This window comes from Mixophyes fleayi, chromosome 6 (assembly GCF_038048845.1).
Source record: "Mixophyes fleayi isolate aMixFle1 chromosome 6, aMixFle1.hap1, whole genome shotgun sequence".
In the NCBI taxonomy this organism is placed as follows: Eukaryota; Metazoa; Chordata; class Amphibia; order Anura; family Limnodynastidae; genus Mixophyes; species Mixophyes fleayi.
The window spans coordinates 157658088-157680768 of NC_134407.1; the positions used below are offsets into that span (position 1 = coordinate 157658088).

The window sequence follows — 22681 nt, forward strand, 5'->3', positions numbered from 1 at the left end:
TCCATGTTGAAAGTACAAATATATTCACTTAAACAAGTCTCGCTCACAGATGCATTTTATCTTGTAACATTTCTTTATGGGCATAACAAACCCTCCTTATTTCTGAGAACATTCATCAGCGCCATTTTTTACACAGATTAAAACAGCTTGTAATATCTGCATGTAAAAGCTCACTCCCACAATTCATAACTTCATTAAAGAGAAAGCTATTTTTCTCAACTTCAGAAACAAAATTATTTTGTTCAAATACAGAAACGGCTTGTTGGACCCCAGACAATTTTCTTCTGACACTATCTGTTCATTATTTACAGTCTTGTCTGTCCACTGAATCGTACAGTGACAGACCAAAGATTTTAAAACTTCTTTTGCATCTCTTCAAAAGCTTACAATTAAGCAATGCAGGCATTACATTTACAAATATACAACTTTTCCGACCTTGAAACATGTCTCTTGTAAAACGGTCAAGACAGACAAACACGGATCTCTCTCACACGCAGTAAGACGGAGACAAAACTCACATACTGAGAAAGAAAAATTAACTAATATTTTCCAGCCTACTGCTGTGGAACTACAAGCCCCAGCATTATACTAAATAAAAGTCAGCTTCAACATGTTATTACCACTCAGTACTCTGGACACAGTTTAGTTACTCTTGAATTATTGAAGCATACTTGAAGAACCTTTTTACCAATGTTGCATACATTGCCAGATAACAAAATACAGAGTCCTTCTTATCTCAACACACTGAAATCATTTACACAGAATAAGGGAGGGGCACATATTACTCTTTCAGCTGCGCAGCATCAAACATACATTTATAGTACACAACCTACTTCATTCATTATTTTAGTCATATCATTCAGCTTCTGATACATTTAGCATATCAACTTTACACATATCAATTCATTCTTTGGCTGTCCCCGCTTTCTTGAAAAATTACTTGCAGACGTTCTACTACCCCCATATCCTAGAAATCTGCGCATCATTTCTATGGGGGGGGGGGGGTTGCTGTCATCTATCTGCTTACGGTCTATATTCCCTATTGACAGTACTTTTGAGTAGAGATGGGCGGGCTCGGTTCCCCGAGATCCGAATCCATCCGAATTTAGCCTATCCGAGTACTGAGCCGAGCAGGCTTGGTACTCTCCCGCCCATTCAGAATCGAGGCAAAACGTCATTGTGACGTATTCGTATTTCTGCGCTCGGTTCTCGCGAGATCTGAAAAGCATAAATACCAGCCTCCACAGCAATCCATCGCCATTTGACAGAGGAAGAGAGCAGGGTTAGGTCACAGGCTATATTAGCGCAGGGACAGAGCAATTATTGTACACATAACTGTTTCTATACTATTCTGTACAATTCTAATATTAATACCATTTGCAATTGTTAGAGCAGTAATAGAGGAGGAAAGAGGGTTTTTTTTCTTTTTTTGCCACTCCTAGTGCTTTTGGGGTGTCCAATATTCCCCAGTGTTTTACACTAATTTTTCTGGCTGTCAAAAAAAGTCATCTTTGTCAGCCACCTGTTATTTACACTGGGCACTAGCGCAGATATTTCTCTCTCTCTACATCTTTGTCAGCAATATCTATCTAATACAATATTTTGCACTACAAGTGATTTTAGCTCATTAAAATGGATTCAAAGCAGTCCACATGAGCAGAATCAGTAACCAGGTTCTGTCACCAGTCCTGATGGTAGTGTTCCCAGTACGTCATCTGGGAAAGGCAATGTTAAAGTACATAGTCTTTTTAAATCAGGGAAAAAAAAAAACACACACCAAAAAAAAATGTACCGTGTTGAAGCGAAAAAGAAGTGTAACTGAGGAAAAGTTAACTGCGATCAAAAAACAAATTGCCAACATGCCATTCTACACACGCAGTGGCAAAGAAAAAATGAGGCCTTCTCCTTTCTCTATTACTGCCAGATCTAAAAATATTACTGAGCCTTCTTCTTGTAAGTTCACTCGTGAGCAAGCAAGACCAAGTAATTTGCAGTCTAAAAGTGGTGCACAACTACTGTTACGCGGGAAAGCCGAGCTGCAAGAAAACAGTAAGGCATTAGAGGATAATGTATGCTCTGAATCAGAAATGACACCAATCCCTGTGGAGAGTCCATCCACCAGTGGTATGTCTAATCGTGAGCATTCTGATAATGCACCCATAAAGAAGGTTCCTTTCAGCAGTTCTGCTGATCTGAGCCTGAACAGCCCGAGTGTAGCCGGTGATACACCAAATGAGGATGACACTTTGGAATTAGAAGAGGATGAGGGTGAGATTTGGGTAGCCGATGAGGGCGCTGATGATGATGCGGCTGATTGTGTAAGTCCTGCACCAGAGGCAGCAGTGTGGCACCAGTGGCAGCAGTTCTGGCACGTGAGGTTCTGGCACCAATTTGCGCTTTCCAAACACAAGCAGGGATGACGCAGGTGGCAGACCACAACAGTTTGACATCTGGGCTGGTTTGAAGGATTTGACAAAAAAAATGTGTGACCTTGACCATAACTCCAACCAATCCTACTATTAACATGCTAAGGATGGTGGAGGGCCTAGCAGGGATTAAACTGTATTTTTCCTAATTTGCACTAATAAGGTTTGTGTGTAATATACACCCAAAGACGAGTGCTCAATTGCTAAGAGTCATTGATGACGAGGAAGACAAGCGAGCTTGTCTATAGAATTTGCAGGCAAATTCTACTGCGTTATATAGGCAACACCCAAAGAGAAGAGCTCTATTGCTCCATTGCGAATTGTAATTGGTGAAATAGAAATAATAGGGCTGACAGTCTTGGTCTAAATCTACAGTTACATTTTATTGTATCATAGCTCAGTCAGAAACAAGAGAGGTGGCAGGGTTCAGTGCTAATCTTCCTCAAACAATACTAATTCATCCCACCATCATAGAAGTCTGTGTACTATGATGTAATTGCTGATAATGGCCTTCCGAATGGAATTAGTAGTTAATTTTAGGGCAGAGCCGTCACGATTTTTGGGCAATTCTTTTACAGCGGAACAAATATCAAAATGTTGTGCGGAATCATCTGCATCACCACTGGGTATCTTGGGAAAGCAATTTTTGGTACAACAAGCAGTTGCCAGAGAAACTGAAGGAGAAGACGTCCAAAGAAGATGTTGATAAGTCTGGGATCCTTGCGAAGCAAATTAAGTATTAAATCTACAATTAAAATATAGTTAGCACATTTACTTTGTTTTATTTCACAAGTTAAATTTCTGTAGCTCCTTGTCAAAACGTACTATTAAGGCAATCACTTGACTCAAGCTAACCGTGTCTGCACTCTCTTCACAGGTGTCTACTTCGCTGGACTAAAGTACATTCCCCTCAAATGCCACTCATCTTTCAGAAATCTAATTACCAATACAATTACAGTAAACAAATTGAGTTAGTAATTACTGTATAAATATGAGACTTACAGTTCTGCTCTCCTGATACCTTAAACAGACATGAAGCACTAAACAGAGGAGCCTGACGAGTAGAAAACTCTACTCACCTGGGTTAGAGTGAGAGTCCTGTGTCCGGGGCGACCTCCAGTTGTGTCTGTCCTTGGCTCAGGGCAGCAGTCTGGGTGTGGACCTCCAATGCTGTCCAATCTAAATCAGATTATTCACCTGTAAGTGTCAGTTTATCAGTTTATAAGCTCATCAGCCGGAGAGAATTAAATATACTGCAAGTTCTGCGTGTACAATTAGCTCTGCTTTATTAGTTACAAGTCCATATCTATATAGTACAAAATCACGTATTTACAGAAAACTACGCCCCAAAAGGTTTTAACCACTCATGCTTCCTTTACACAGATCTTGCTACATTCTCACATATAGAGCATACTTGCCAACTCTCCCGGAATGTCCGGGAGACTCCCGCATTTTGTGAGAGTCTCCCGGACTCCCGGGCGAGTGTGGCAATCTCCCGAATTCTGCCCACTTCACTAGGAAGTGCCCCACTTCCTAGTGAAGTGGGCAGAATTAGATCCCAAACGCCGCGATTCCCGGTGAATCGCGGCGTTTGGCCCCGCCCCCGCTGTCAAATGACGCAATTTGCGTCATGACGTCACAGGGGGCGGGGCCGAAATGACGCGATTTCGGCCACCCCGCCCCTTCACGCCCCCCTCCACTGGCTGGCTCCCGGAAGGGAGCTGAAGAAAGTAGGTAAGTATGATATAGAGCAACTAAGCAAAAGTACAATTTTTTGTGTGTCTTGCATGATGTTCCCTGAGTGTAGCCTTTTATATTCTCTAGAGCTCCAGTATATCTACCTTCAGGTAAGTTGCATCTGCAAAGTTAGCATATTTAAAATGTGTTTAAAGCCATTTCATTTGCTGATTTTACGGAGCCTAGCCTATACTAGTATACTGTAAAATCAAGTGAACAAACTCTGTATGGTGGTATATATTAGCAGCAATATTATTCCATATATACCATATAGTGTTCTATATTCAAAAACATATCGTGGTAGGGAGGCACAAAATACATTCCCACAGCCTGAAATAGACAGAGATCCTAATTACAGATGAGAATTGGATAGAGTACAAAGGAGAAGCAGCGGTGATGTTATAATGATGCACATGTGAGGATCACACATACTGTACTTTCAGTGGAGATGACTCCGCGGACACAGAAGCGCAAAGAACAAGCTGGGTGACATACTGAGGACAATATTCTGAGGGATGTACCTGTGCAGCTTTCTGCTCTGCTGTCTTGGAAATGTTTTCTTTCTTTCTGGTGCAGGTAAGTCAGTCAGTTTAGAGAAGAATTAGCAATAGGCGCATCAAAACTAATGTCTGAGCGGCTGTTTGTTACAGCAGATTTCTGCACAATGTAATAAAATAAGCTTTAGCAAGGTTTATCATCCTGTTACTAACAGTCACAAATCAGTCATAATTCCAACTAATTTGCAGAGGCAGTCCGAAATTTTACGGATTTGTCCGTAGAATTTGTTGTTGTTAGTTATGACTTTAATCTTTTTTGATACTGACCAATGGTGCAATCGATTATAATCTTTTTCTGCATGTTATATGCAATTCTCACCATCTACCTTATAAGACTTATTGTAGAGAAGAACGTAAAATTACAGCCATATAATTAAGTGTCTTAAACATGACATGATGGAAATTGTATTGCTCCAAGGTTTGATGAAACAATATTGCACATGACGTTACTTAGATGCATCGACTTGGCAAAGGGTTCCTGGAAATAAAAAGGTTGACAACTTTACATACTTATAAATGAAGCAATTGACTGCAGAAGTTTACAAAAGTGCATTGTCTGTTTTAGGTCTGCACTATAAAGAGACGGCACTGTTTTAGTATATTCATTTTATTTCAGGGGCATATGCAGGATTTTCACAGTGGAAGAAATTTTACCCTCACTATTTGTGAAATCAAAATCAGCCACAATCCTCACATATACATATTATACATCTACTATATACACAAACAAGCATTTGTACAGTATATATAATTTTTATTCTGCGTTGCCATCTGCTGACCACTATAATTGTGCAAAAACTATTCTTTCTTTCCAGAAACCGTATTTGAATTTTTTCCAATAAAGCATAGCTTGAAAGTAACCCTGATGCTACCATTTAGTGAGGCTATTTCCAGAGGCTTGAAATTCCAACATCTATGGGGTAGATTCAATTAGCCGCAAAGTTCCTACTGGTAGTTGTCTCCACGGGATGGTTCCGATTAAAATCTTCGCTTGTTTTCTTTCCACAAAAAATCTGTACCACGATTGCCAGAAACACCTCACTGCTAATGGATTCTGCCCCTATGTTTGTAAAGGTTGACAAAGTATTTGTTTAAGGTGCGCATAAACTAGATTGCCAGGCGAGTTGTTCAAAGGCTAAAAGCCTGGATTTTCATAATGCTGTAATGTGCAGCAAAAAAATTGGATTAAAGTGGGTCCAACGCAGAAAAAATGCTACTCACATAATTTCATTTTCCTTCAGTGCAAGGGGCAGCATGCTATGGGTTAACTTATGCTTCTTACCCCAATAAGACAGGCAGCTCTAAACAAAAGACTGAATAATTAGTAGAAATCCTATAAAACCTTCTTCTAGCATCTGATGTATACTGTCAGCACATCCAGATGAAGAATCAGACTTTATGGTGTGAGGAACACGCACACACGCACGCACTTTGGGAGCTTGCAAACAGCAGTCTCAATGGACTGCCTGATCTACAAAGGTGCTTTCCTCAAGAAAAATACCATAATAGACTCATCCATTGCCACTCAAACCAAGACATGAAATAAATCCTAAGTGCTACAATACCACCTGTATTTAAAAAGTGTCGTATTTACACTTATTTTAGTGCAGAAATATGTTACAAGGTGAGGTTCCATTTGTGTTCGGAATAGGTTAGTATTGGGTTGGGATTGCAAGAGAATTCAGTTGGAAAATACACAAGGTGGAGAAAGATGAGTGATTGGGATGTGTTTTAAACAGGGATGAATGGGGTTACAAAATGGGGACACAATAATAAGGTAATGACTTTCATTAGGTAATAAGGCCAGTTATTAAGCAAGGAAAATGTGTATAACAACAGGATAAAAGTGATAAAACAACCGTATCTATGTATTCTATGATTAATATTATACTACACCAGACAAGTTGACTGAGGAATGACACAGTGAATAAGACAAGTGGTCTTGGATGTTACAAATACAGATGAAAAAAGGCAATAGTAAGAGACCGGTAGGGTCAGCAAAAGAAGTCACTTTCGAAAGGTTAGTCAAAAGTTCACCAAAAAGTCAGGACAGGCATCAAACAATCAATATCCATATACAGATGAGAGGTGAACACACAGTAGGTTCAAACAGAAAAGACACTTGGGTACTATTCATGAACCTATAGCAGGCACAGATAGAACACCTAGGATGTAAACTGACAACTAGGTATGGATGTATTTTGGACATAAACCTTATGGAAAATCAGAGTTTTGGTAAATGGAAAAAAGGGAAGGAATAGTAAAACAGGACAGGATAAATAGCAGGATGGTGAGTTTATGAGGAGAAAAGAAAACATGGGAAACCATATGCACAGGGAAGCTCTCATTTTGTTAAGGAGAAAACTGACTTGACATTTACTCAATCTATAAAAGCTTTTCTATGCAAAGTACAGTAAAACAGTGTCTACTAGGTGCAACAAGAGTCTGAATTCTATAAAGATAAGCGTTCTAACTTAAAGATCTCCATAAGCAAGATTCACATGGGAGTCCTATACACATGGAACCTATGATGGTAGGGGTCAGCACTACACCAATGATCTGCAGTATGTTATCTTATGATAGAAAGAGTACAGACATTTAATTGTATACTAATGATAACCGTTTACAATTCCAGGCATGAAAATGCGGCAAACCCTTCAGCCTAAATTCGGGTGGGAATATACACCAAATGTTCGGGTGGATATTCCCAAAAGACTGAAGTTTTCCCATTTACTTTCACCCTTGTGGGGCCATATAGAGATACTGGAAGAGAGAAAATGTTTTAGAGAGATTAGGAAATACCAGCTAAATGACATTAACAAGGATATTGATTGGCAAGTGTTGAGACTCCAAGTAAACCCAGCCAGTACAATCAAGAAGTCTACAAGAAGTGGTTTGGATATGGCCAAAACATATCTTAACAATGGACAACAGAAACAGGTAGGTGGGAGGACCAAACAGATGGTGACAAAAAAAGGCAACCTAAAAAAAGATGCCTCAAGAGCAAAGTATAATGGCTCTAAAACAAAGAGACGGATCCAGTTACAACATTTGGGTGGAACACGTGTTAAACAGACGGTTAGCAAATGTAAACAACTCCAAGCCACTTTTATACAGAGAGAGCCACAGCTTATGCTGGAAAGAGAGGAAAATGACGTGTACGGAGAGGTTAAATGTAAGAATTCTGAGTTAAGAAGTAATGAATTTTTCACAAACTCTAGGAGAAATAGACAACGGAAAGGAGAAAGAAAGGTGGTGCTCTGGAAAGTCAAACCTACCAATGGACGAATAGAAAGAATTGGTTTATTGCCTGGATCTTTGAACAACAGAGGATATCCTGAATTACATTCTATGATTGATGGAGAAGCGATAAACAATGAAGTCACATCTTCAGAGAGTCGATTCAGAGATGTTGACTTTTATAATATTGCAACCAGAAATCTGCACGTGCACCACAAGGGAGATAAAAAGGAAATCTCCAAGCAGGTCACACTTACACAGGATGAATCAAGAGAAGATAGCCCACTGGATCCTAGTACAAACAAAGAATTGAAGATCTTCCTAAGGAGAAAAGAAAATGTGATGTCCAAAGAGTTCAACCCTACAAACAATGGACCAAAAGAAATTGGCTTCTCTTTAGGGCCTACGACAAATATACAATTTAACTCACTTCCTAACAGAGATGAAGAGGAGATACCCATGGAAGTCGTACCTGCAAAGAGTGGATCCAGTAGAAATGAATTGTATTTAGACACTACTACCAACAGACAGCGGACAATAAGGTGGACAGATGCAGTGGTGGTGCCAACAAAGTCCATACAGATAAGCAAATATATCTTCTCAAACACTTTGGAAAAAACACAACTTGAATCACAACTGGAGAAAGGGGGCACAGAAAGCCATATTGGTGACCATCAGAAACATTTACAATTTCCTAGTGATACTTTTTTACAACCAGAAGGTAGTGGGAGTTCTGAACGAAAACAAAAATTGAATCATGAGAACAAAATAAGTTTGGCCCGAAATATTGCCAGCTCTCAATATACTTCGATCACTGGACAAACAAATCATATATTCAATCTACAATTGCCCCTAACAACTCCAAATCAGTTATCAGATAATGCTCTGCCTTCTCCCACCAACAAGAAGGACATGGAAAGCCCACGAGTCACAGACACTACTCTCAGTGAAGGGCTACATGATAGTCTTCTCAGCCCACTAGAAGTAACAATGAACCATGATTCTGGATCAGCATATTGCAAGCCCGGATACAAGGAACATGGTGGTGTATGCAGGAGCCTGTGTGATATTGATGGCATCTACTGTGAAAATGGAGGACAGTGTGTAATTGTGGAGAATACAGGGGCAATGTGCAGGTGAGATTACAAGACATATATACAAGCTCTATAAATAAGACAAATATATCCTAAATCATATTTATATTTCATAGGGCTGTGCCAAGAGCATAACTTTTGTTTGTAATAAAACCCACTCGGACCATGGCTGTTTAAATGACAGTCCAAATGAAAGGTTATACTAAATGACATATAAGGATCAAACTAGCAACTTTCTATTTCAATGTCAATTTATGAAAACTGTATCATGACACCCCCATTGTACAGCACTAAATCATACAGATGGTATATTGCAACAAGCATTATCACCAGTAACGTCACAACAACATATACAGTAAATATATGAGTGAGCACATTTTAATAAAGTTCCAAGTGTCTAAAACAAAGCACTCTATGGGGGTATATTTACTAAACTGTGAGTTTGAAAAAGTGGAGCCAACCACAGCTGACCTTTTTTAATTGGCGTTTAGTCTTTTAAAAGGTTGCTTATACGGGTGGAGCATTCTTTTGCATTAGTTTGAGGCATTGTAAGCACCAAAACCTTACTGATTGACTTGCATTCTCATATGTACATGTTCATAATGTATGGCTAATGAAATACAGTATTACACATTGAATGCATCAAATGAATGTCTCTGCTTTGCTAGTTTAATTTTTTGTCCCTTGCCTATAAGTATGTTATTCTCTAAGAATAGACTCTAAGGGGTACATTTACTAAACTCCGGGTTTGAAAAAGTGGAGATGTTGCCTATAGCAATCAATCAGATTGTAGTTATAATTTTTTAGTACATTCTACAAAATGACAGCTAGAATCTAATGCTATAGGCAACATCTCCACTTTTTCAAACACGCAGTTTAGTAAATATACCCCTATATGTTTGTTGGCACTTTATAACGGAAAAATAATAATAACAGCAATAACATTAAGTTTGTGCAATGAACAACTTTGATAGCCTTTACCTATGATGTAAATATAGAACTGAACATGCAACACTGTTTAATACATACATATGATAGATATATGTACTCCTGTTACTCACATTGTTCTGTTTCCTTGTAATAGGTGTCGGCAGACAAATTACTTGTGTTACAGTGGAAGAGAGTGCTGCCGTTCATCCCTCACAACAACTCAGCTGACATGTGTAATTGGTAGCTGCTGTATTCTTCTGTCTGTGTTGCTGGGATGTCTATCTGTCTTGATACGGAAAATGGACGTTAAGGCAGTTTCTAAATCTGTGAGGACCAGGTCAGTACTGGTTACACTGTGGCAAGATGCCCATACCTGGGCAGATCCGGCCACTTGACCAGAGCCTAAAGTACCACCCACATATGGCCATGTTGCACAAGTACTCGCGCAGACTAAATGGGTGAATCCTACATAGTGCAGTCAGTTAAAGACTGGACACATGGTCTGACAGCAGTTACCATCCCACAAGTATATTCCACCAGTCTTAACTGACATTTGATAGACCCAAATGATTTGTTCATTTACCTTTATTTTATGCCCATATATGCCAGAACCTGCGGCTAATAAGTCTTAAATAACCTAATTGACCATCGGAATTGTATTGCGTATGGGCAATTTTAGGGCAGATGATTTTGCGTGACACTTCAAATGAACATTCATGTGTACGGATGCCACTTTTTAATAGAGTTCGATGAAGTCTATTTTCAGTGTGTCAATTAAGTTGCTCAGACAGAACGTAATACAGGCACAGGAAAAGTACATGTGTGCAAGTCACTAGGCATATGTGCACAACTCAAATATCTTTAAAGAACCTGACTGTCCCCTTTCCCTCAGTCGCCTCTCCAACTCTGGAGTTATTACATCATATTTTTATAGTTTATTTATGTCCTAGCCCAGTCATAAGCATAATTGTCAACATTTTGGGGTCCGGTGTCGGGGCAGGAGGCGTGATATCACAATAAGGTTGTAGCTACATCACGATGGGTATATGGCCACTCCCCCAGAGGGCTGCCTAGCGCTGTAAGGGGCATTTTCAATTGTTGGCGAAAGCAGCAAAAATCTCGCGGTAATAGTTTTAACTCCACGGGGATTCAAAACAATTGAATATGCCTCAATGAGTAACTGTTTTCCATTTGCCAACAGCCACTAACCAATATTGATATGTGTGTGCGGCTAGCAGCTGGCTGCACTTATGATCTATGGAAGTACATTTTAATTTATCATTAAATATTGTGTTCAAGCATTATTTGATGATGGATGTTTTGTATTGGAATATTCTACCACAGACTCTGGATTTCCAGCTTGATGCCAGACTCCAGTTCATCGTCTTCATCTCACTCAGAATCAGACTTCACCGTCTCCTCGGACTATGACTGTCCACCAGACCTGTCTTCGTTTCACTGCACAAAGGAGGTGAGGGAGGTGTCATCCAGGTAATTCTCAGAAAGGAGAAAGACACATTTTGCGGTAAAAGAAAATAAATGGAATGATATATATAATAATATGAATCCGATTGCAAAAATTACATTGTTGTTAAGGTGCAAAACTTGGCTATATTTCTCAGTAAAGTGCTGTACAAGCAGGGCTTATTTACCATTAAATCCAACTAGCTACAGGACTAGGGCTGAAAATTTGCATGCATCATACAAATGGTTTTATGTTCATTTTATTTATTTACTCTATAAAACAACCAGACATACCAACTAAGCTTGATCTTCCATTTCTGCATCTTCTGGTACAGCCTCAAGGGGTCAGGATAAAGCCATTCTTTAGGACTGTGTGTTCATTATAAGTTATGTGGTTTAAGTAAGATATACAAGGAAACGGAATTGCTTGAATAGAAGTCCTCTAAGTTTTGCTGATGTCCAGAAAGAAATCATTCTCTTTTTGGAATAGTCCATTTTCCCAATTATGTGATGTTTGGAAAAGATTGTGATTTGAATTGTTAAGATTTATAATCTAAATCTGTACACTTTTAGCATAGTTAGTAAAGCAACACAATGTAAAATATTTCTGAATGTTACGTGTATAGGTCAATATAAGAAGAAGAAAAAAAATACTTCCTTCTGTATAATTACAGGTGAAGTGTGACTCCAACTGGTGGAGCTGTGAAAGCACTCGGCTATGAGGCATCATCACTGAAAGCCTGGGAACAGTTGTCTTAAAAGTCAGTTTGTGTCACGTGCATCCTGCCTGAAGAGAAGAGACAATACACAGACAATGCTGGAAGTGTAATCATGCTTGTTCTCTATATTGTATCACAGATATTTCTAGTACCTATACTTTACATGCAAAGGGTATCCACGTTTGCACAATTTCTCCCTCATCCCTAATATTGTATGTGGGAGGGGGAAGATCACTTCAGGACCCCACTCTTACCAGATTACAACTTCTCAGCTGGGAAAACTGATAGAACTAGCAGTAAAAACTGGGTTGAGGTTTCCAACCTGCACAGGAGGTATTGCATATACTAACCCTTGAAGCCATGGTCAGTCCATTCAGGAGCTCTGTTGACTACAGACTCAGGTCTTTAAAGGTTGAACAGCTAAGAGGGCATGAGGTGTCAGTGATGACAGCCATCTCCTGTCCTGGCTGGTAGTGATCCGGGGGGTGGTGTGTCTAAATAACAAGGGTTATCCAAAGTCTATAAACCTCAAGATACACCGTCACATTTCAAAAATAATTGTAAAAAAAATAGTAATATTGTTTGGAATATACAAGGCGGAGATGTCGAGCAAGAGATGAAGCAAAATAATGTTGTCAAGGACAATTAATCAGAAATTACAAGAATTACAGTACAAGGCTGGGTACACACCACAGAATCTTCTGACCAATGTGTTATCTACAAGGATTTTACCAACGAAAAGCAAAAAAAGTCCCAATCAGCATTGCCGATTCATGTGTACACACTAAAGACGTTTTACAAGATATACCTTCAGGACTGTGCTCTTCAACTGTTATAACCATCTGCTGAAAAGATCAAGACTCTGTAAACTCTATAGAGAGCCTGATCGTGAGAGCATACACACTGCAGGACTGGAAGGATGTCGTTCCATAGCTGAACGAGATTTATAGTTCTGTTGAACAAATGAAACTATAATCTGTTCTTTGGAACGACTATCGTTCATAGACTAAGTGGTATATTTACTAAACTGCGGGTTTGAAAAAGTGGAGATGTTGCCTATAGCAACCAATCAGATTCTAGCTGCCATTTTGTAGAACGCACTAAATAAATGAAAGATAGAATCTGGCTGCTGTAGGCAACATCTCCACATTTTCAAACCCGTAGTTTAGTAAATATACCCCTCAGTGTACACACTAATGCAATATTGGGCCGAATGGTCATTTATCGTTTGACGGACCCAATACTCGGCTGAAAACACTGTAGTGTTTGCAACCTAATTCATTAGGCTTATAAAGAGAAAGTGAGATGTACACGTTTTACCCATAATGAAGGTATACTCAGGTGTTTCATTCTAACAGATTCCTGAAAGATTAACATATTATTTCTGAATGTTACTAGTAGATATTAAATAGCCATTGGGAGTAACTGTTTTCTTTTTTTAATGATTACATTCAAGGGAAAATTTGACCCCTTTTAATTATACCGGAGCTACCAATGTCACCACGGTAACCACTGTTTAAAATCTCACGGTGCCTGACTATCAGCTTTGCCTATCATATTACAGTGTTTGACATTACATTTGCTTGGTTTTTTTTTACTACTGGCTTTGTACGGCTTTTAGAGATGCACAGTCAACTGTTTGAAATCACGGCTTTCTAAAAGCTAATGCGATACACTGTGGAAAGCCAAGCAGCGCTGTAAGGAGATCAGCAGAGCCGTTTTTAAAATTACTGTTGCCTGATCTTAAGACAGTCAGAGAGAGATTTTAAACAGTCACATCAGCATTGGTTGAGTTAGTATTGATGGCGCACGTATAATTAACACATACCGAAAATTTGTATTACCACATTAAGGTGATTCAGTTATTTGCATAATCTGTTCTCTATGCATGTACTGCAGACTTCCACAAATGTAAGAATGTCACCAATTCTATTGTTCACAAATTATGTGTTTGATTGTTTCACAGCTCCAAAATCCATCCAGAATATTTTGTAAAAGAATGTTATACTTTATTGATTTTTAATCTTAACTATATAAAAAAAAAAATCCATATTTGAAACAGTCTCAGCAAAGTTCTCAGTTTATTCTTATAGTATTTGAAAAGTAGAAAATAGATGCAAATTTTGTGATTACTTATAGAAACTACTTTATTGATAGTAATTAAGATTACCAGATGTTAGCTTCTTCAGAAAGAAAATGTAATATAGTAAGACTGACTGATATAGCCCACAGAGGATGTTAGTTAATGAGCAACTCTGTTGATGCCTGGGCCACAGACATCCTCATCCTCAGTACACTTAATAATACAGAACTTCTGGCACATGTAATAAAGTTTTTTGGTTATTTCTTGAAGCTGCTCTTGTCTTTCTCCTGTTTATATTTAGATAGCAATGATGGTTGCCAGCAATAACAAGCTGCTTTTGGTTGGCTGATTGCGGATTCACCTCTGAAGCTAATAAATGTTTTTTATTGATAGTGTATATATTATATGTGAGTTGTGGGCAGTTTTTAAAAATATTTTTTTTGCTACATTAATTTGTGCTTGAGAAGGAATATTATATCCGCTGTATTATATCAAGCCTAATAGCCAATGCGCTTTTTTATCCAAACAAACCTTTCTTGGGCTCATGACCCAATTGTGTATATGGGGGTATAAGTATGCCCGACATAAACCTGACTCATATGCTTCAAAGGCAGAGCTGGACGTATCTTGAGGTGCCTCCGTAAATATGGTATTTTTTTTGCATAAATTACACACAACGTGTATCCACGTTTAGTATATTTACTAAACTGCGAGTTTGAAAAAGTGGAGATATTGCCTATAGCAACCAATCAGATGCTATCTGTCATTTTGTAGAATGTACTAAGAAATAATAACTAGAATCTGATTAGTTGCTTAGTGGATTGTAGAACTTCACAGACCCTTTATTAATATATGGGGTCTACACTGAGAAATGTTAACTGAGTTATGGCAGGAGAAATCTATATTTCATAAATTATGTGATGGTCATTTCACAGAGAACACAGCTGTTTTCTCTGTTTTTATGGCTGATCACATATTAATAAATAGACTCCTTAGTTATTTAAGCTAGATTATATAAAAAATACAGCTCTACTTGAGCGAAGGATATATGGGGGGGTATATTTACTAAACTGCGGGTTTGAAAAAGTGGAGATGTTGCCTATAGCAACCAATCAGATTTTAGTTAATTTTTAAGACATTCTACAAAATGACAGCTAGAATCTGATTGGTTGCTATAGGCAACATCTCCACTTTTTCAAACCCTCAGTTTCTACTATATAAATGCCTAGTGGCGTGTGTGTGGAAAAAAAAACCAAGCTGCAGCGCCACCTGCTGGGCAGAGTTATACACTGACCTATATATTTCTTGAAGGAGAAGTGACAGTTGGGAGTGGTTGGTGGTTGCCGGGGGTGACAGTGGGGAGTTTTTAACACCTTAAGTAGCTTGATGAAGGATGTGGCGATGAAGATGAAGGATGATGTGATGGAGAAAAATTATGAGGTGGTGACATGTAGACAAAACCACGTTAAAAAAGGGCGCTTGTGTCGGGAAGTAACGCTCTTCCCCTGAGGAGGCCTGGGCTAGGCCCAAATGCATAACAAGAACCTTTTTAACACCTTAAGTAGCTTGATTTGACTAGAATGCATGAGTATCATGCACGGGTTAATTTGTAGTAAATATACCCCATGGAGTGTTTGTGTCTCTCTAACTATTAGATATTCACATGCTGTTAATCTTATTCTGAACACTATGGCACTCAATATATTAATCTATTAGATTGGTAATACTCATCATTTAAAGTTCTCTATATGTTTATATGGTCTCCCTCTCTTTGTTTATCGAAGTATCAGTCTTCCACCATGAGGAAAATAAGCCAGGCTGGGTATCTCATATCAAGAATCCTGCGATCGGCACATTTCCACATTTCTCTGAAGTTTGTCCAAAAGCTGAAGGACCAGATGCTCATCTAGAGCTGGAGGAATAGTGACAGTTGTACATATGCTGGTGTATACTCTCAAATTAAATGTAATGATCAGAGCACTAGGGCCCTACTAACAGACATGATAATGATGTGTTCAAGGAAATACGATTAATCCCAAACGTGTTAGCAATGCAGTGCAGGCATGTCCTTGGGCCTGATTCATTAAGGATCTTAACTTAAGAAACTTCTTATTTAAGTCTCCTGGACAAAACCATGTTACAATGCAAGGGGTGCAAGTAAGTATTCTGTTTTGCACATAAGTTAAATACTGACTGTTTTTTCATGTAACACACAAATATAAACTTTAAATTAGAGTGTACAAATAAGCTATCAAGTATTTCTGTGCTACATGACAAAACAGTCAGTATTTAACTTACGTGCAAAACAGAATACTAATTTGCACCCCTTGCATTGTAACATGGTTTTGTCCAGGAGACTTAAATAAGAAGTTTCTTAAGTTAAGAAACTTAATGAATCAGGCCCCTTGTAATTATCCCAGCTTTCTATGGACTATAATGTAGTTGACTGCTGAATAGAAAGTACGCATGCATGTTGTTCTTTATGTTCACAGACTGGACACCAAGACAGAGGGCATTTACTTGTTCATTTGGAGCTCACATCTACCATGTTATGCATGGTATCACAGAGCAGTGTACAGTTGCTCAATATATCATATGGATCATATGGCTAAACATGGTAAGAGAGAACAGTATACAGCTGCACAGCAAGAAAGGCCAGATTGTGATAGCATGTACCATCATATAATATAAATGAAAAGTAAACCATGACAGAGGAGTATATGGTGTAATACAGAGAACATATAGGGCCTCATCGAGAGAAAAGAGCTAATCCAGGTAAAGGGTAAAAATTTGCATATGGACAAATGTTGCATGCGATGCAGGAGGTGCAAATACAACTTTTTTTTTTTATGCAGAGAAAATACTATAGATTAACTATTACTTGGTGACCATAGCTTAAACAGATCCAATGATAGAGATCACTGATCTCTAAGAAAGATGCACTGTTAGAACACAATGAATTGTTTCATCAGCTGGCAGCTCCAGAATGCCACTTGAAGAATTTTGTTTTTGTGCTCGACACAAGTATTATGTGTACGGACAGTGAACTTCCCATATGATCTCACAATGAGCATCCAAGCTGTGGTCACCAAGTAATGGTTAATGTACAGTAGCAATGTTTGTCACATGCAACAAATTGCATTTGGAAGCGGCTTTTTTGTAACAGTATGGGTTTATCACTTTTGAATTACTTGTTTGTTTGTGCTGTGGTTAATCCTGTCTCCATTGAAGTCAATGATTGAAAATTGCTGGAAAATCAGGTGTGAATGGAAGCAGATGTTGGAAGATTGCTGTCAGTAACATACTCTATGCTTTTACTAGTTAATGGTGAGTAATGCTTTGGCAGGGCTGCATTTTTCTAAGCAAATTAAACACCTACCTAGAATGTTGATATCTTAATTTACTTCCTCCCCAAATCAGCAAAAATAATGAAGGAAAAAGTAATCAATTACTATTTTATTGCAATGCGCTATGTCAGCAGCAACACTAAATATGCCCATGTACTTGACCAAAATATTGTCAGTAAACCACATGATTTCCAGTTACACTGGACTGACAAGTTAAGACAGCACAATCTGCATTAGATGGCCGTAGGAACACAAGGAACAGCAAGATACCATGTGAAGACACACAACACAGTTGTACACGCTGCCCTTCTAGCACATACTTGCATGTCATATCATTGGCCAAGTAGGGAATTAATGTCCGAAACCTGAGAGAGGCAAGTTTTACCTGAAGAGTTTGCTAGATGCTCAGATTTCAGGCGTGATCATCTGACATCAGCTGCAGCTGTCCTGTGAGGAGTCTCTGGCTGAGACTCACACACTCGGGAATAGTCTGTGCCACAAAACGTCTCTCCTTGAGGATTTCTCATGTGCTTCTGACAAGGTAAATGACGTTTTTCTCCATTAATCTGCATAATCGATCACCTCTCTCAGCTGGAGGAGAATTCAGAGGAAATTATCCATTTTCAGTTATATGCTGCAATATATGCATCATACTGTGTCTTGAATTGATGAATCCTTCTACATTGTATGTTTCACATATTACATTACAAACAATATACAATTTTATTTGAATCTGGATAAAGTGAGGTTGATAATAAAATGGACATGAAAGAGATTGAACAGGTATCTACTTTGACACAGATCTGCATGTTCTCATTGATTTATACTATTGACTGTTACTATAGCTCTGTATATTGCATGAGTATAGAACTGGTATAGTTTCTCAGTACCCTTGCTGTTAAGATCAGTGTATAGTTGCAAGAGAATATGGTGTTATGGAGGACCATGCTGGTCCTATAATGAAGCTTATAGAAATGGTACTAGTGAACGCCTCTAAAAGCACTAAGCTACAAATTAGATCAAAGTAACAAAAAAGCAACACCAGATTCATAACAGAGAAAAAAAAAAAGGGTTGCTTCTCTTTTCAGTTTCCATATGGACGATACAATTTCTTTGCTAGTAGATCCAGATAAGCAAAGTATACTCTGAAAAGCAGAGTAGTCTTTGTGGGAGAGCTTACAAGGAGAAAATCTGGTAACAAGATGGACATGGAAAATACGTAACTGAACTTCCACACCCGGGCCAACTTTTTGACATTAAAGAGACAGGAATTGATTTATGGGATGAGTGTGGGCATAAGGGTTAGGCGGGCCTGAAATCAATATTGTAAACAACTTTGTATGTTTAAAACACCCCAGTTCTCCTAATTTACTATATATGCCTTCATTTGTAAAATATCCAAAATATACTCTGATGTTTAACTATTTTGTTCTGGTCTACGCTAGAGTAAAAAAAGATAACTTTAAAAATGTAAATGAGACATTCATGAGCAATAGATTTGTTTTACCACAACCAGGCTTGTAAAGCTAAAATATAAATTTTGGTGGACGTATTTTGAACACACTGCCATGAGGATAATAATCTGCAGATTGCAAAGTCCAAATGGCCAGTGGTTTGGAAACAAGTACAAATGGTGTGTAATAGATTGGAATGAAAAAGCCAGAATGTGTAAGAAGTTGTTGCATACATTTGGATTAGCGCTCTGAAGCTGTAATCTCTTTTTGTCCTGGAAATTATCTTTTCTATGTATGGATGTAATATTTATGGTATGTATGTAATACAATTTCCAGTTGTATACTCTTTATGTTCTGCAGGGTGCCCAGTACCATTATGTTCCTTTCTGCATCTCACCCACTTCTTTTTAAAAGCCATATCTTGCTGTCCAACTCTCTCAAGTGATGGGCTACATATAGAGTGATATGCTTGCAAGCCAGGTTCTATTAAATTAATTATGAATTTATTGACATATCAGTGTTTCGTAGTCAATGATTTCACATTAAAGCCTATGGCTCCAGAAATGCAGAACTGACTAGCTTTCCCATGTTTCACCATCCTTCTACAGGATGTATGTATGCCTGACAGCATAAAATATCATTTAATTATTAATTTATAACAATCATTTTTTTATATACCTTTAGAACATGGTGGATGTTTTAGAATATGGAGCTTTTATAAAGGGATTAAAGGCCCGATGCAAATCCAATTACCAGCTGTAAAATGTGATTTGTTTTACTGCACAATAGCACAGCATCTCTTACAGTCTGACCTGGGTAGTGGAGGTCAGGGTAATATGTAAGAGATAACTTAAGCGTGTGGAACTACAAACTCCAGCCTGCATGCCTTGGCAGATAGGGCCAGTTACATGTAGATCCACACAATAATGTATTAGTAAATAAATTATTACAAATAAATACTCAAACAGACCTTAACTTCCATCTTTATTATACTCCCAAATTCATTGGTTTCTTATTGTCTTCCAAGGAATACAGGAATAATCCAATTAAAAAATAAAATACCCTGACTTTCTCCTAGCGGACCCAGATCTCAAATGAATGAAATGGGGACTGTCCATGACAATACTATCAGAGCAGCTTGCTTCTGATTGGCTAGAGCATGAAAAAACAGCTCAGATTGGCTAGTTGCATATAGACCCCTTGTAATATATGAACCTCATTCTTTAAATGAAGATCATTGATTCACCTTTGCCGATCTGTAAGTTGTCTAGTTTTTAAAATGGTATACCTTGTAGGGCTACCCCTATTATTCCCACACATTTTATGCATTTTATTCAGGACCATGCAAACTAGGAAAATAAGTAAAAAATGCTACAGGCTTTATTATGAAAATCTATGTCCTGGATCCTGGCTTTGCTGCTTTGGAAAGGTGGATTGATGCCAAAGCAAGATCTACAAAGTATTTCTTGGTGGTGGTTAAAACAAAAATGCTTTTAGTTAATTTTTTTGCAATTTCAGTTGAGAAAACATATTTGTGTCCATTTTGGGTATATTATTTTGGAGTGACAGGAGGCATAAGCAAACTAATGGTATTTTTTGAAAATTCAAAGGGGCCGATTCAATTCGGCCACGTTATTCTAGGAATATTGCGGCCTGCGCTCTATTACCGTTACTACGGTAAAAGTGCGCAGTATTACCGTTAGTACGGTAATTTTAATGCTGATTATTGCTCGCACCTCTAGGGGCCGCAGTAAAAATCTGGGTTAAAACTACCGCATTAAAGGTAATAGTACGAGCGCCTCGTTAATCCTAGACTAACAATGTCTTCTGGGAAAAAAAAAACAAGGTATATTTTGTATACCACAGAAATTACTGATATTGATGTTTAATGCGATTCAAAATAGGTTCAACAGCAAAGGGGTTAATTTGAAAACACATATTTCTTTGATATGGGCAGTTACAAAAGACAAGTATTACATTACCATGTTACAGCATAACAATTGTAAACATTGGTTATTAGGCAGTGGCGATACCACATCAAAGGGAAAGTTGTCATTTTACATATGATAATACTTTTGGTATGTTGGCAATGGAGATGAGGGCAGCCTCTGTGCTATTCAGCACAGGGATGGTTTTCCCAAAAGAAGGGGGTATCTCAGCTTTTTATGAGAATTCCCCTAAGGAATTCAGCCCTATGCTGGTCCAGCTGGAGTACATTATGACTGGAGGATCCCACCCTGGTGGTCTCCTTGTCATAGTGGGACAAGCCCAGACTGGCGCTTTTTGCAGGGTTACCACTACCAGACACTCTTTGCCCTCCCTGTGTGCTCAGCGGGCTACCTTTTATCTTGTCACCTGAGGATCTGGTCGCAGAAAGAAATACAAGGAGGGGGCAAATTGATTCCCAGGGCACCTTACCTATATGGGGCCAAGACTCACTAGGCTCATTGTCTTACTAAAGACAGTTTACTTCTTCACTACAATTGATTAAATGTACCTAAGCAAGTCATAGTTCAAAATCACAATTATGCTCCCTTAGTACATGATTCTACAGCAGGGCCATACCTGTGAAGAGTGTACAAAAATGATCAAACTTATTTATATTTCAAAACTAATATACTGCACGTTGTATTTAGAGCTCCTAGGGCAGGCTTGGCCAACCTGTGGCTCTCTAGGTGTTGTGAAACTATAAGTCTCAGCATGCTGTGCCAGTTATCGGCTGGTTTTCTACAGGCAAAGCATGCTGAGATTTGTAGTTTCACACCTGGAGAGCCACAGGTTGGCAAGGCCTGTCCTAGGGTATATAAAAAGGATGTTGGAATGGAGCCCACCCTCTTGAAGAGATCATCATCAGCTATTTATATAGCACCACTAATTCCACAGCGCTGTAAAGAGAACTCACTTACATCAGTCCCTGCCTCATTGGAGCTTAGTATAAATTCCCTATTACACACACAGACAGAGAGAGAGAGAGAGACTAGGGCAAATTTTGATAGCAACAAATTAACCTACTAGTATGTTTTTGGAGTGTGGGAGGAAACCGGAGCACCTGGAGGAAACCTGTTGAATTATAAGGTTAAAACCAACTTAATATGTACCTCTGCATGCATATAAAAACCTGCGGGTTCACAATTGTTGTGCTATAAATGAAGCAGTTAAAGTAGTACACCTAATACAAAATAAAAAATTCCACATAGACCATTAAACAACTAAATGTATTTTCTAAACATCTAGAACGGCTGATATACAGAATGTGAATGCTATTTGTAACTGCAAGAATAGCAACACGCTGTCCTGTATCAAACTGAGGAAATACTGTATCAAAATATATGTATCAACTTCTAATGTTCTAAATACCCACAGTGTTCCTCTGGCTTCACCTTATGTATTCAAATCAAAATGTGTAACAGTCCTTTCCTGTATGAAATTATTGCATCATGTTAAAGCTGCAGGTTTTTGTGTGGCTGTAGAGGTACATATTAAGTTGGTTTTAGCCTTATATGATAGTATCCTGTGAAAACACTGATGCAGTTCCTCTATTTTCTAATTAATTACTTATTGCTAGTGTCGTGCTTCTGTGGGTCTTGGAAATGAGTGGAGATCCACATAAGCATGATAGCTAAATTAAAT

General features: G+C 38.4%; 1 protein-coding gene across 4 annotated transcripts in view; it reads left to right on the plus strand.

Annotated features, from left to right (window-relative positions):
- The first annotated feature begins 18037 nt into the window (after window positions 1–18037).
- The window catches only part of SCN4A (sodium voltage-gated channel alpha subunit 4), a 182998-nt gene continuing 178354 nt past the window's right edge, over window positions 18038–22681 (plus strand). For all 4 annotated transcript variants that reach the window (XM_075176881.1, XM_075176882.1, XM_075176879.1 and 1 more), the window contains exon 1: window positions 18038–18138. The gene's annotated coding sequence lies outside the window, so the exon portion shown is untranslated. The remainder of the gene's footprint in view (window positions 18139–22681) is intronic.